This window comes from Nipponia nippon, unplaced genomic scaffold (assembly GCF_047370975.1).
Source record: "Nipponia nippon isolate SJK-2023a ecotype South Korea unplaced genomic scaffold, ASM4737097v1 scaffold_7, whole genome shotgun sequence".
Taxonomy (NCBI): domain Eukaryota; kingdom Metazoa; phylum Chordata; class Aves; order Pelecaniformes; family Threskiornithidae; genus Nipponia; species Nipponia nippon.
In genome coordinates this window covers 43,803,741-43,816,680 of record NW_028262391.1, presented here as the reverse complement: position 1 = coordinate 43,816,680, position 12,940 = coordinate 43,803,741, and the positions used below count along the sequence as shown (strand labels likewise).

The following is a 12,940-nucleotide window of genomic DNA, read 5'->3' as shown; positions in this document are numbered from 1 at the left end:
CACCTCTAGGGTTTTACATGTAGCTGCAATCCTTAAGTTTTCATTATTTCTTAGTTCACTTCTGGATATAACATGGCAAGACTTCAGCACATTAAATACTGTGGAATCTTTATTAAATCAGCTGATCTTTTGCCACCTCCAGCAGTTCTCTATAATCCTTGAAAGATGCAGCTACTGCTGACTTCCCTTTCTCAACTTAGGCAAAAGACCAATTCTAAACACAGAACATATTTCTGTGGCCAGAAACATTTTGATGGCATATTATGAGAAAGGCTCGTATTTAAGAATGAGGGTAATCAACGCTCGAAGTTAACAACAGAACAATAGTTGTTTTGAAACACTAAGTACATCAAAACTAACACTTACTCTAAAAAAAGAATAATCAATTGGACTGAACTAAGGTTGAACAGAAGAGATTCTCAACTGGCTAAAATAGAAATGCATCAATTTTAAAAGTGAACTTAATCATAGAGTCTAGAACGAAAAAAAAAAGCAGTGACTTATTTCCTGCTAACTACCCATTAGTACAGTGCTTTGCTTATTGCTTGGACACACCTATACAACAAACATTCTGATCTGCTCGATAAATGCAAAACCAATTCCAGTTCAAATATTATTAAACAAATAGTATTTTACAGTATAGAAATATTTTATGTTTGGGCTTTTTTAAAGAAAAAAACCAAACATAGTTCTTCCTGTTACTGCTAAATAATTTAAGATTTTTTTCACATTACATTTATATTGTCCTCAAAGTAAACCCATCTTAGCATTCAAGGTAATAACTGAACAGGCAGACAGTTGTGAAGCCCTGCTTTGCACAACTCCCGCCCAGCTCATTCTGGAGGTGTCAGTGACCAGACCCACGCCGCGCTGCTCCGCACAAGTTGCCCCGGGGCTGCAGCATCCGACACAGCCGTGGCCACCACCTCCTCCCCTTTCTCCCTAGAGGAGCAGGGTCGCTGCCCAGGTGGCCCCTCACACCAGTGCCTTCTGGCATCAGGGGTGCACCCCGTTGGGACCGGAGAAGTCACCTCGCGACCCCCACTCTCAGCCCCATCACCATCAGTATCTCACCCACTGTTATTTTGGCACCTGTAAAAAAGTTACTCATCCCTACTTCGTGTGACTTTGCAGACCTGACTGCGAGTTTGTCTTATTTACTCGCACCCAACCAACACACAAATATCTTCCTAACAAAACAAACAAACAAAAATGCAAACAAACAAAAAATCACTCCAATTTAGGTATATTTCGGGTTTTATCCAACCAAGCAGACGACCAAAAGAACAAGTGAACAGAATCTGAAGCCAAGGCACGTTGCAAGAAGGAATTTGTTTTAGGCACCTTACATTTCCTCACAGAAACATGAATGAGATTCAAAAATACCTTCCAGATTAGACGAAAAAGGAATACAACATGCCACCTGTCCCATAAACAACAGCCCATCAATAGTTCTGTAGTAACCCCATCCTATAGGAACGTTCATTTGAAGATCATAGAGAGCCACGCTTTAAACAAAGGCAATCAAAACACGCAAAACGTAACCAGTTTCTCCCACCAATTTCTTTCCACAGGAACCTGTGCCTCCAGTCCCCAGAAAGTACAATTCATGTGTATCATAATTCAAAATATTTTCATACGCAACAGGTCCTGCAACACAATAATGAACAAAATCCCAACATACCGAGTTATAAATTTCTAACTTTCCCATTTATATGCTGTATTAATCACTTAATTCCTGTACAACCCAGTGAAGTGAACAACTCAAATGGAAAGGCTTATTCTGTATCTATAGTACACTAAATTGTGCCAATGGCTTCAGTGAGTGGACATAAAACAGTACATTATAGGAGGTAGGGTGTCTCCCCCCCCCCTTTTCACCATATGCTGATATTTGAGGCTTGATTTTCCCATTCATTGTCTCATACTCATTTTGACAGACATCTGCAAGGATAGCTTTTTATAGCCACCTCTAACTCCCAAACATCACCAACTAGTCTCTCTAACAATACTGCCTGGTGCAAGACACACCAAGTTCCTCAGAGGCAGCTGCAACTCACCAAGGTCAGACAGTAAAAATTCTCTCAACAGCCACCTCCGCAAGCCTCGGCGTACCCATGCCTAGGCCAGAGGAGCAGAGAGAGACACGCCACAAAGCAAAGGGAACTCTGGCAGACTAACCGCTGCAATACGTCCTCATCAGACTTCAGAACAGCGCTCCAGAGTGCTGGTAAAAACCATAATTAAATCACGCACATAACAGAAAAGTGGAAATTCTTAAACAGTAAAACTACTCAACTAAGTTTCTTCAAGTCCAATTTTATTACAATTTTACTAGCATTTGCATATCATGTTCTTAGACAAATGTCATGGTTCAACTCCAGTTGGCAACTAAGCACCACACAGCCGCTTGCTCACACCCTGCCCCCCCACCCCAGGATGAGGGAGAGTCAGGAAAAAAAAAGTAAAACCCATGGGTTGACATAAAGACAGTTTAATAGGACAGCAGAGGAAGAGAAAATAATAACGATGATAACAGCATATACAAACCAAGTGATGCACAATGCAATTGCTCGCCACTCACTGACCGATGCCCAGCCCATCACCCAGCAGCGGTCCTCTCCCTCCTGGCCAGCTCCCCCCAGTTTCTATACTGGGCCTGACATCATATGGTATGGGATATCCTTTGGGCCAGTCTGGGTCAGCTGTCCTGGCTGGGCCCCCTCCCAGCTTCTTGTGCCCCTGGCAGAGCATGGGAAGCTGGAAAGTCCTTGGCTGGTGTAAGCACTACTTAGCAACAACTAAAACATCAGCGTGTTATCAACGTTGTTCTCATCCTAAATCCAAAACACAGCACTATACCAGCTACTAGGAAGAAAATTAACTCTATCCCAGTCGAAATCAGGAGAACAAGCTAGGTAAAAATAGGTCCGAAAAATATCATACATTTCTTCAGTGCTGCACTAAATATAATTTTGTATAAATTGAGTCTTCTGCATCTTCCACTGCCAGCTGCACATAGTGGGGTCAGAAGGGTGGGAGGGAGGAGAATAAAGTATTTTTCCATTAGTCCCATTTGCTGCTAGTCCTCCTCATGCAGGCTTTACTACAATAGCAACACAGAGTAAAAACTGACTACAGGAAACAAAATGGGGAAAAAAAAAATCTAGCTCAACAGCTGAGTTCAAAAAAGTTTAGTAACCCACTCTTTCAGTCACCAAGGCAGGGGAAGATGCAACTTACCTTCCTTAAAAATCACTGGTAATTCTCATTTGTCTTAAAGACTCATGTAATAGTGTCACTAGAAGTCACTAGTTTTGTATCAGCATTTATTAGTTTGTTAATAACAGTTGTGCAGGATGCTCAAGAGAGCATGTCCAGGAGAGGTAACCGCTCAGTACATTGTCCAACTTCCCATCCCCAGTCTTCCAGCAAGGGTACAGTATCCTCTCCAGTCCATTCCCTAGTATTTTCTATTAAGTCAAGCTGTAAGAACTCATAACGTACCATATCTTTGCTATTTAAACAAAACGGATAAATACAGTTACCCTATTTTTGTCTTCAGGCTGCACACACATGTTCTGTGTGGTACATACACACACATGCTCTCTGCTGGAACACAGCAAGTTACTGAGATTGTGTCTGCATGATTTTTAAACAAAGTAAAAAAAAAATTGGCTAGTGCTTCACCTATGAGAATTCTCTACTCAGCTCTTAAAATCAACACTTGACCTGGCTTCGTGTTCCCATTCATGTTCATAAGCCAACCTGCATTGGAAACCTGGCTAGTCAAAACAATATTAAAACACAGTACTGTAAATCTGTAACAAACAGTAGGATAAATTAATTGGTTTTAAGAAGTAAAGGTGTACTCATAAAATTTGTCAAGAATTTGATCTGCACAGCCCCTGTTTAACTAGCCTGTTAGGCTATTTTAAAAAGTGAAAGTTCTATTTTAAGACTATCAGAATCAGTCTGTATCCTTTAAAATCCCATTTAATCCCAATTATGAGTAAACATCAAACATCCCACAAATACTAAAACAAGAAAGGAATTTTAATGAGAAAACAATCAAGAACTTAAAGGAGTCCTAAGGAATCCATTAAAGTTTTTTGGGTTTGTTTTTGTTTAAAGGAAATGGTGCAAAATGTCCTTGCAATCCCAACGTTCCCAAGATTGCAATCTGAAGGCCCCCTTAGATGCCATGCCTTAAAAGGCAAAAAGAGTCTAGACATACTGGTAAATCAGAACATTAAAAAAAATAGACGTAGGCCAGAACATTAAAGAGCGCTGCCAGCTGTACTGGGGAATGCATGAAACCTTCAAGCCCGTCTTGCTGTTTAGACTGTCTTAGAAGCATTATACAGTAGTATTCTCATCCAACATAGAAAAGAGCCCACAAACTTTCATTGCATAACTGCAAATCCACCTACTCGTGATTTTATAACTCAAGAACAGATCTGCCTAAAGACTGCAAACTAACTTGGCACACTGCAAACAGAGGACTATAAAATGTTGTTAACAACACAAAAGCCCTGAGACTCTGGCAACAGTGCCTTCGCCTTCTCCGTCATGATTCTTACTGCACTGCCACCATCAACTAAACGTACTGAACGTCCCAAAGACCTAGGACACTATCCCATAATTCTGGAGGAGCACTTTTTCCAAAATACTTTTAAAATGTTATAATGTGATAATATCACACAAAATTAAAAAATCACAATGTTTAATATAAGGTTTCATCTACATTAGATAAATTAGTTTCTTTTAGAAGAGTATACGATCAAACAAGTAATTAATTTATTCACAACACTCAAGTGACAATATCCATTCCTAGCATGAAAATAATTTCATAAGACAAAAGTTTCTGAAGGTTATTAAAGACTTGTAGAACTTAAGTAAGTATTGCATAATATTCACAACATGCTTGTTGCTTTCCTGCATGAACATTTCAGTTTAACACGTACAAAAGTACAGAAAATTACTACTATGGAAATGCTTGTGTTTGATTCATAAAATATTTTCGCAAAAAATTGCCAGAACTGTTACGAGCATTTGAAAATCACAATGTTTAGCTGAAGTGAAAGTTACAGCAGAAGTACCACTGTATGCAACTCCAGATCTCAGCACAGGACGTATTTCTACATATCAGGCACATGGGTGCTGTGCTTTTAAGCTATGTGGCAACAAAGAGAACTATCACAAACAAGTTCAGCTCAGTTGCAAGCTGAACACTTTGTGAATGTACAGACAAGCTAAAGAAAACTTAAAGAAGTGTCTTGAACAAGACATTATTCAAGCATCAACACCTGAATATCAAAACACATTAAAAAAGTTTAACTGCAGAGAATGCTGAAGACACTTGTTTGGGTAAAAATGCATCATATTCTCCCAAAAGCTGAGGCATTAAATACCAGAGCCTTAATTACAATGAATTATATACAATAGTCAGAAATGTGATACTTAGTTGTAGTTCCCACTTTAATTTGCACACAGTGAGATTAAAACATTAAAAGTTACTCTGCTTACCTGAAACCACGTTTCAGGCATTATGCCGCTCTAGCAGCATACTGCAGCATGAGTACAGATTTCATCCTGGACATCTACGAACTAAAACAATGCTCGAGACCTGTCACTGGAAAGACTTGATTCATGCTGTTGCGTACTGTGTGGGCTTCTCAGTTTGGGTGAGCGCTACGCCAGCTCTAAGACCTCTTTGCCAACAGTCAGTAATATTTTTGATCCATCTTTCCTCTACTTATGGTTGTACGTTTTTACACATACTCTACATCATGTTGGTGTTATCCAGCTTTTGCTTTCCTCCTCCCACATTCTGAAGAGTTGATAGTACAAGTTCCAGAGAAACTTAAACATTATTTCCATGTTTTGGAAGCAACTGACTACACACATCATCTGAGAATTAGGTGACTTATTTTAAAAAAAAAAAAAAAAATCAGAATATATTTTTTTTAATCCATCTCTAATTTAGAAGTAATGACTACTACCACTACGGAGTAACAGCAGTTGACCCACTGTTAAGATGTCTATCCATTGTGATTCTAGTCCTCTTTGTATACAAAATTTCAGTACAAAATTATTTGTTGAGGTCTAGAAGCAAGGCAGGTATTTCTGAAATGCAATTTCAGCACAGGATGATGACTATCAAAGAGCATGCAAGTTGATTTGACAAAATGATGCATTAACTTGCATCAGAAGTAACAGATTCTTCCTATACTGGTTATGTTACAAGAAAAACACAACCTCTTAAATTTCTAGTCCTTCTCCTTATCCCAAGATGATAATTAAATCACTAGGGGGGGCTCATCAACAAAAGACATTACCAGAATGATTACAAGAAAAGAGAGTAGCTTTCCAAATAATACCATTAGAACCACATTTCTTACTGTAGCATCTACAATTAGTATACTGTATCTATTACTATTACACTGGTTCATAATGGGAGGAAAAAAATAGAGCATACTTATTACAGAGATTATAGAAATTTCTTCTGAAAGCAGAATTTAAAACTCTCCACCATCTGAGAGAGAAATTCTCCCTAAGAGAGAAATTTAACAGGAATTTGAAGTTTACTGACAGTAGGACACCAGCCCGTGGCCAGATGGTAGTTAAGAGACACCATGAAAGAGACCAAAACCCATTCACCTTTCTGTGGGAAGACAACCACAGTCTTATCTTTAGTTGCACACAGCAACAATAAAAAGCAAAGCTAAACAGCTTATCTCATCATTCTTTCCTCTGTGGTAAATGTCAGTATAAAAATATTGCCACACGGCAATGCAGATGTACAGCCTTTACAGAGAAATCTTTCCAAAGAGAAATCAAGAGTTTTAGAGACATTGAAGAGACACGGTTTACCTAAAGAGGATTTTGAAGCATATTTGTGTATTACAAATTTGATCCTTGTAATACATTATAACAGTCTGTTTCTAAGACCAAATGCCAAAGATCACCAGTATCCACTGTCATACTTAACACCTTCTGAACAAGCAGGTACAAACACCACTGAGAATCAAAGCTCAATATACAACACACACAGTCACAAGGATTTCTTACATAAATGCACATTTATTGTTTGGAAATTATAAGAGAATAAAAGCTGCAAGGTACAGTTAATCACAGACTGACTATAAATTACCAATGCAATCCTCAGACATAACAGGAGGTATCTCCAGCAGAGGCTTGAAAAGAAACATATCAACACACCGGTAAGACACACTTGCAAGGTTACCTACTACTCAGGTTGTGCCTACTGAAAAACGATTACATCAGTCAGACGGTGGTGCAAAGAAGGGCTGCCGGACGGTCCCGAGACGAGAGAGCCCCTCTTAGGAGCAGAGCCCAAAACAATTTTGTCCTGCCTTGTGCAAGATGAAGGCTGGCTGAGTGCAGAGAGCTGCTGTGAAGTGCACAAAGGAGTAAGGAGTAGTTATGGAAAGTGGCCATGTTAACACAGGAACAAATGGCTATAAATTTGCTAGAATTAAGTTCACACCACAAATGAGGAAGGTTTCTATACCTCCAAAGTGCAGAACAAATGAACAGAAGTTAACTTTAAGGTGAAACTATCGCTTATGGAAAAAACCATCAGGTACAGGGCTGCCTGTGGCACCGAAGCTGCCTTAGAAGGCTCAGATGTCTCCTGCAACGCTCCGCTTCTCACCAAGACCACTGAACGCTCTATGTCAGGACTGATGACCTGACCACCGCGGAATGACCCTGCCATGCAGAGAACATCATCTACTGACCTCTATTAGGTACAGTCTGATTTTCTGTAGCTTAGTTAACACCCCATTTACATAAAACCAAACTTTACAACAACTATGTGAAAGAAATATCTCAATTTATTCATATTGCATTCAGTGTCCAACTGGTAACTTCCTACGATTTACAGAATGACAACTGCCTGTAAAGCACCCCACTCTAACAACCCATAAACGAAGCAGATCAGGAATCACACTGCTGTGCAGCTGCACAGGAGAACTCGGAGAGACCCAGGGAGAAAGGAGCAGTTAAACATGCTGTGAGGTGTGACACACTGGAGTGGGGTGGGAGGTTGGGGACTCCATCTAATCCTCCCCTCCAGAAGTGATCAGAACAAGACGCTGAGCTGAAGGCGCAAGAAGGCAGCGATAATTAAATATGAGATTACTGAACACCTCATAATAGTTTTCAACTGGATTCTAGTAGCTAGCAATTAGCTTGCTCCTTGGAACATAAATGTTATTACTCTAATTTTTCAATATAATTAACAATGAGAATTCTCAACAGTCATATTACCCATGTAGGCATGTATTACAGGCTTTTGGAATTTTGTTTTCTTCATGGCAATAGATCCTGATAGCAAAGAATTTTACTGTAGTCCTGGCCTTAACCAATTTCTGGATCTGGAAATGTATAATGACAGTAAGCCACAAAACAACTTTTTCCAACATTCAGCTACTCTCCACCAATGAAGATGGAACTTTTTATTCTGAAAATTGCGAACATATGAACTGCTATTCCCACCAGATTTCATTTAGCTCAAAATCTTGCCTCCACTGACGGGCAACAGCATATGCTATAGAGAACGAGACGAGAGCAAGCACGCAGTGATACTTCCCAGTACACTCATCAGCAACTTGTAGCTTGGAGACCTCCCAAGCAGAAGTATTATCTTCTTGAAAAGGAGTCTCTGATGGATTTTTGTAGCATTTTGAACAGACACACGAAGAAAAAGTCTAGGGCTGTCCGAGCCACAGTGGCCATCACTAACTACCACAAATGCCATCCTCTTTTAAGCTAGCACATGATAAGGGTTTTCTGACCCTTGCTACTTCCGTCAGAAGGTTGCTCTGTGATCCTACTGCTGCAGTTAAACCATTCCTAACTACTGCCAATGTCACAAGAACTGGCCAGGCACAATTTTTCCCATCAATTGTCCCAACTGTTAAAGGTGATAAATGTTACTTTAAATCGAGTGTCTGTGAAAACCCGGCAGGATCCTGGTGAGAACGAACGAGACTCCCAATAGGACCCTGCCTGGTTTCCTCGTAACTCACCTGGTGGCCTGATGAACAGCCCACTCGGAGCTACGGTTCCCAAAGAAACCGAGAAGCAGACAACAGGCAGTCATGATTCACCATGGGAATTTCTGTGGGAAATGTGTCAACGCCCAACTTCAATAATAGTAAGATCCTTGAAGGTGCAGAATTATAACACTCAAGGAAAAATAACAATGCATTTAGAGAAGCTGACGAGAAAAATAAAGTGAGGGGGAAAAAAAGCAGGCAATCTCATCTAAAGTGAAACAATTTCCAGCAAATAGGTGGTACCTGCTAACCAGCCCGTCTCTTGTGGATGATAGCAATGAGCCCCTCCTGATTCCTCACATCTTTCTTCAGAAGCACACTCAGAAAAAGGAGGGACTCTCCTTAGGAAATTCAAGGGAATGAGAAAGAAGTACTGAAATGAAACAAATCATTTGAGGATGTCCATAGGAAAGTTTTCCAGGGATATCTGTTTGATTATTGTACAGTAATCTCCATGGGAAGTATTAAAGCCCCCAAAAGCATGAGAAATGTTAAACCATGCCAGAGAGTAATGAAAATAAACTCTGAAGAGCTTTTCTGCTCTGGTCTCCAAGGACAGCTATCTAAATCTCTCACATCTGCCGTATGGCAAGGTACTGCTCCATCTAAATGCTGGAAAGTCAGCTGAGAATTTTCACCTAGATTTCAACTTCCCCAAAGGAAAAGCATATCTTTAGTTAGTACACAAGTGTACTGGCTTCTCCCCGACTTCCATTTCAGGTTCAAACCCTCTCAAAACAAGAGGCACAAAACCAAACATGAGCACTCCATGCTACTTTAAGTCTTCACACACACCCCCATTGATTTCCCCTCACACCATTTACTTCCCACCTGCCTGATGACCCCCTATCAGGTGTCTCAGCCACCCCAGTAGCCCTGAAAACTCCTTTCCTGACATGGTCCAACACTCACCACCTTCCTTTGAGCTTCAGAGGCTTACAGCTCCAGTCCCACTTACAGCAGATATTTCCTCACAGATCCAAATACACACACATGCTACTATTTCAACAGAATCATAAGATACAGGCAAAAGAGCTACTTTCTGAAAAGCTCACCTGCCTAACAATATAACTTTCAAAAAGAGGAAAATCGGTTCAATACTAAGCTGTTCCACGTGGGACCGTTCTATTACTTCCTTGCTATTCTTCATATTGAATATTACTGACCGTTAGCAGGCAGCTGTATGCACTACATAACTGTTCAACTTAGCCTTGAATATTAATAAGAAGCCCTAAACAGTAAAATACATTTTCTTAGTTTGCATACCCACTTTAACAAAAAAAACATAATGCTAGTCAACCTTTTCTGGGAGCCAAGGGAAAGAAAGCCAAAATGAGACTCAGAAATAAGCTGCACAATACTATACATGAATCATTTATGATAACCCGCTACGCTGGTGCCCCTTTAAAGGACACTTTAGGGCATATTCTCTTGAAATATTAATAAATATGAGTTAAAACTACTCTCCCCTCTAGCAGCACTTAAATTACTCTATACATGTCTAAAATGTCATACTGCTTTCCGCCTTGTCACAAGTCCTGTAACAATATTTTGAATCAATAAAGACAAATCTACAACAAAATAACAAAGCCCTAGGATCACCTATTTTCAGTTACTTCCCCCCCCATTCCCTGTTCCTTCTGCTTTTGACAATCAAAAATGGGCATTTGGAAGAAGAGCATTTAAAGCCACAACGGCCAACAGTTATTCTTCATATACAGCACTACAGACTAATCTGCTGAAAGTCCTTCGACTGAAGATGAGAATAAACAGCAACGTTTGTCTTGAGCTGATACTTTTGTCTGCCAGTCATATATGTATTTTAAGACAAATCCTCATGCTAAATGAAGCACATGCATTGTAATCTTTCCTGTAACAGTCTTTTTACTAGAATATATTTAGAGACCTTTTATCTTAACCAATACTTGTATTTTTCTTTTTTTTTTTTTAAGTTTTCTTGTGTGCAATAAAGGGAGTTCTCATTTTTAAGAGCTAGAGTTCTGTGCTATGAACTTTGATACATTTTAGTTCCCACAGTATTTTCGTAAAGGTATTATTAAACATTATAATTAAAATAATTATACTTGGCAAATAAGCGAATTAAGTGCACTGTGGAACGTGTTCTCTCTTTTCTTTCTTTTCCACAACTGCTCAGTTTTCCATCAGTTTGCAAAATCCAGTAGTCTGCTCTACCAGTCGTTACCATGAATTAGATAGAGCTCCTTTTGAGTAAAACTGTGCAGAAGCTAAACACGTCAAGATGGCACACAGGCTTCCACCCTGTGCTAGCTCATTTGATTTCTTGTTAACTTCTGACCCACTGGATTCATACACTCTCTAGGAACCACGTGCAATAGCTCAGATCACTTATGAAAAAGGCACAAAACGTTACTCAGTTGCCCTGAAGATATTAATCTGCACGTGTACGTCTTCCTAATGATGTACTGGAAGTAGTGACGTCTTTGTTCAACAGACAAGAAAACTCTCACATCTCTTAACTCCAGCACAGCGTGGTTTTCCCCCCCATTCTTCTTTACAAGACTTAAAAAATTAAGAGGTGTACTCCATGTACCTTTGGAACTTGTTCCAAGCAAATCAGATCTTAATAATAAAGGATTCACTTACTCATGATCAGCAATCACTCATTTTAATTACTAGCTTTTAACGTGACCTGCCACAGTTATTAGTGTACTACAGAAAGGATCAGCAGTTGGAACAGAAACAAAAATCCCGAGGGCAGATTTATTTCAGCGTATTAGGAAGCACCACCCCAGGATTTCCACCACATGGACAGTTTTTAACAGTTCAAAGACAGGTAGATGTTGCACAGCGATGACAGATTCCTTGGCTTCAGTCCTGAAAACACATAATGCAAATGCAGCTATTCCCTGTTGTTAGACTACTCAGGCAACACGCTCATTGCTACCACTTGCAGACCACAGACTCTGTTCTACACTGAGGAGATGAGAAGAGAACAAATAGCACTCCCAACTCGTGGATTTCACTGGGTATTCGTAAAAAACGATCATAGATTCATCACTGCAGCCCTCTATAAACTTGTGTCAGTGTTGAACCTAGGATACTTTGAACGTATTTTACATTGAACCTGTACATGCAAGCTTTGTCTTGTACTAACTAGCAGTGGTTTTAAATGCAGAAGTTATATCTATATATATATGAAATATTAAAATGTTTCTATCATCACAGTCCTCAAAGAACTCAGCCATTTGAAAGGAAAACAATTTGTAGTACCCTGTAAGAAACTACCTACAAATTTATTTCAAACTTACTGCCATTTTCATGAAACACTTATTTTAAAATATCCTGAAAACCACATTTGTTGGTTTAAAAAATATTAATACCAAAGTGACTTTGAAAGTAGGTCAGATGAAGACAAACATCAGCATCATCAACAGAAAACCTGACAAAACGCCTAGGTGTTATTACACACGTTTAGCTGCTACGATGCTCCAAGACTTGCACAGACTCCATCAAACTAAACAGTTTCGCAGTTCAAAGTACGTTAACAAATACAGCTTACATTTAATTCGGAAGGGAAAAACGGGGGTTTGGGTTGGGTTTTTTTTGTCCAGGGTTTCTTTTCTTTCACTCTGCGCACTTAAGAGAACTGCAGCCTGTCAGAGGCAAGCGCACAAGCGAACACTTCGCAGGCCCCAAGCCGACCCTCAGGGACAGCCCACGCCGCAGCTCCTCACCCGGGGGCTGCCGGCAGCGCGCGCCCGCCCCGTGGCTCTCACGCGAGGGACAGGGGACCGGGACACGGGCCCCCACGCAGGCCCGGCCGGCCAGGGCCACTGCCTGCCTGCCGCCACAGCCACACCGCTCTCCAA

At 40.2% G+C, this 12,940-nt stretch overlaps 1 protein-coding gene across 1 annotated transcript in view; it reads right to left on the bottom strand.

Annotated features, from left to right (window-relative positions):
• Positions 1-12,940, bottom strand: part of CMTM4 (CKLF like MARVEL transmembrane domain containing 4) — a 40,795-nt gene that overhangs the window by 26,414 nt on the left and 1,441 nt on the right. The window lies entirely within an intron of this gene.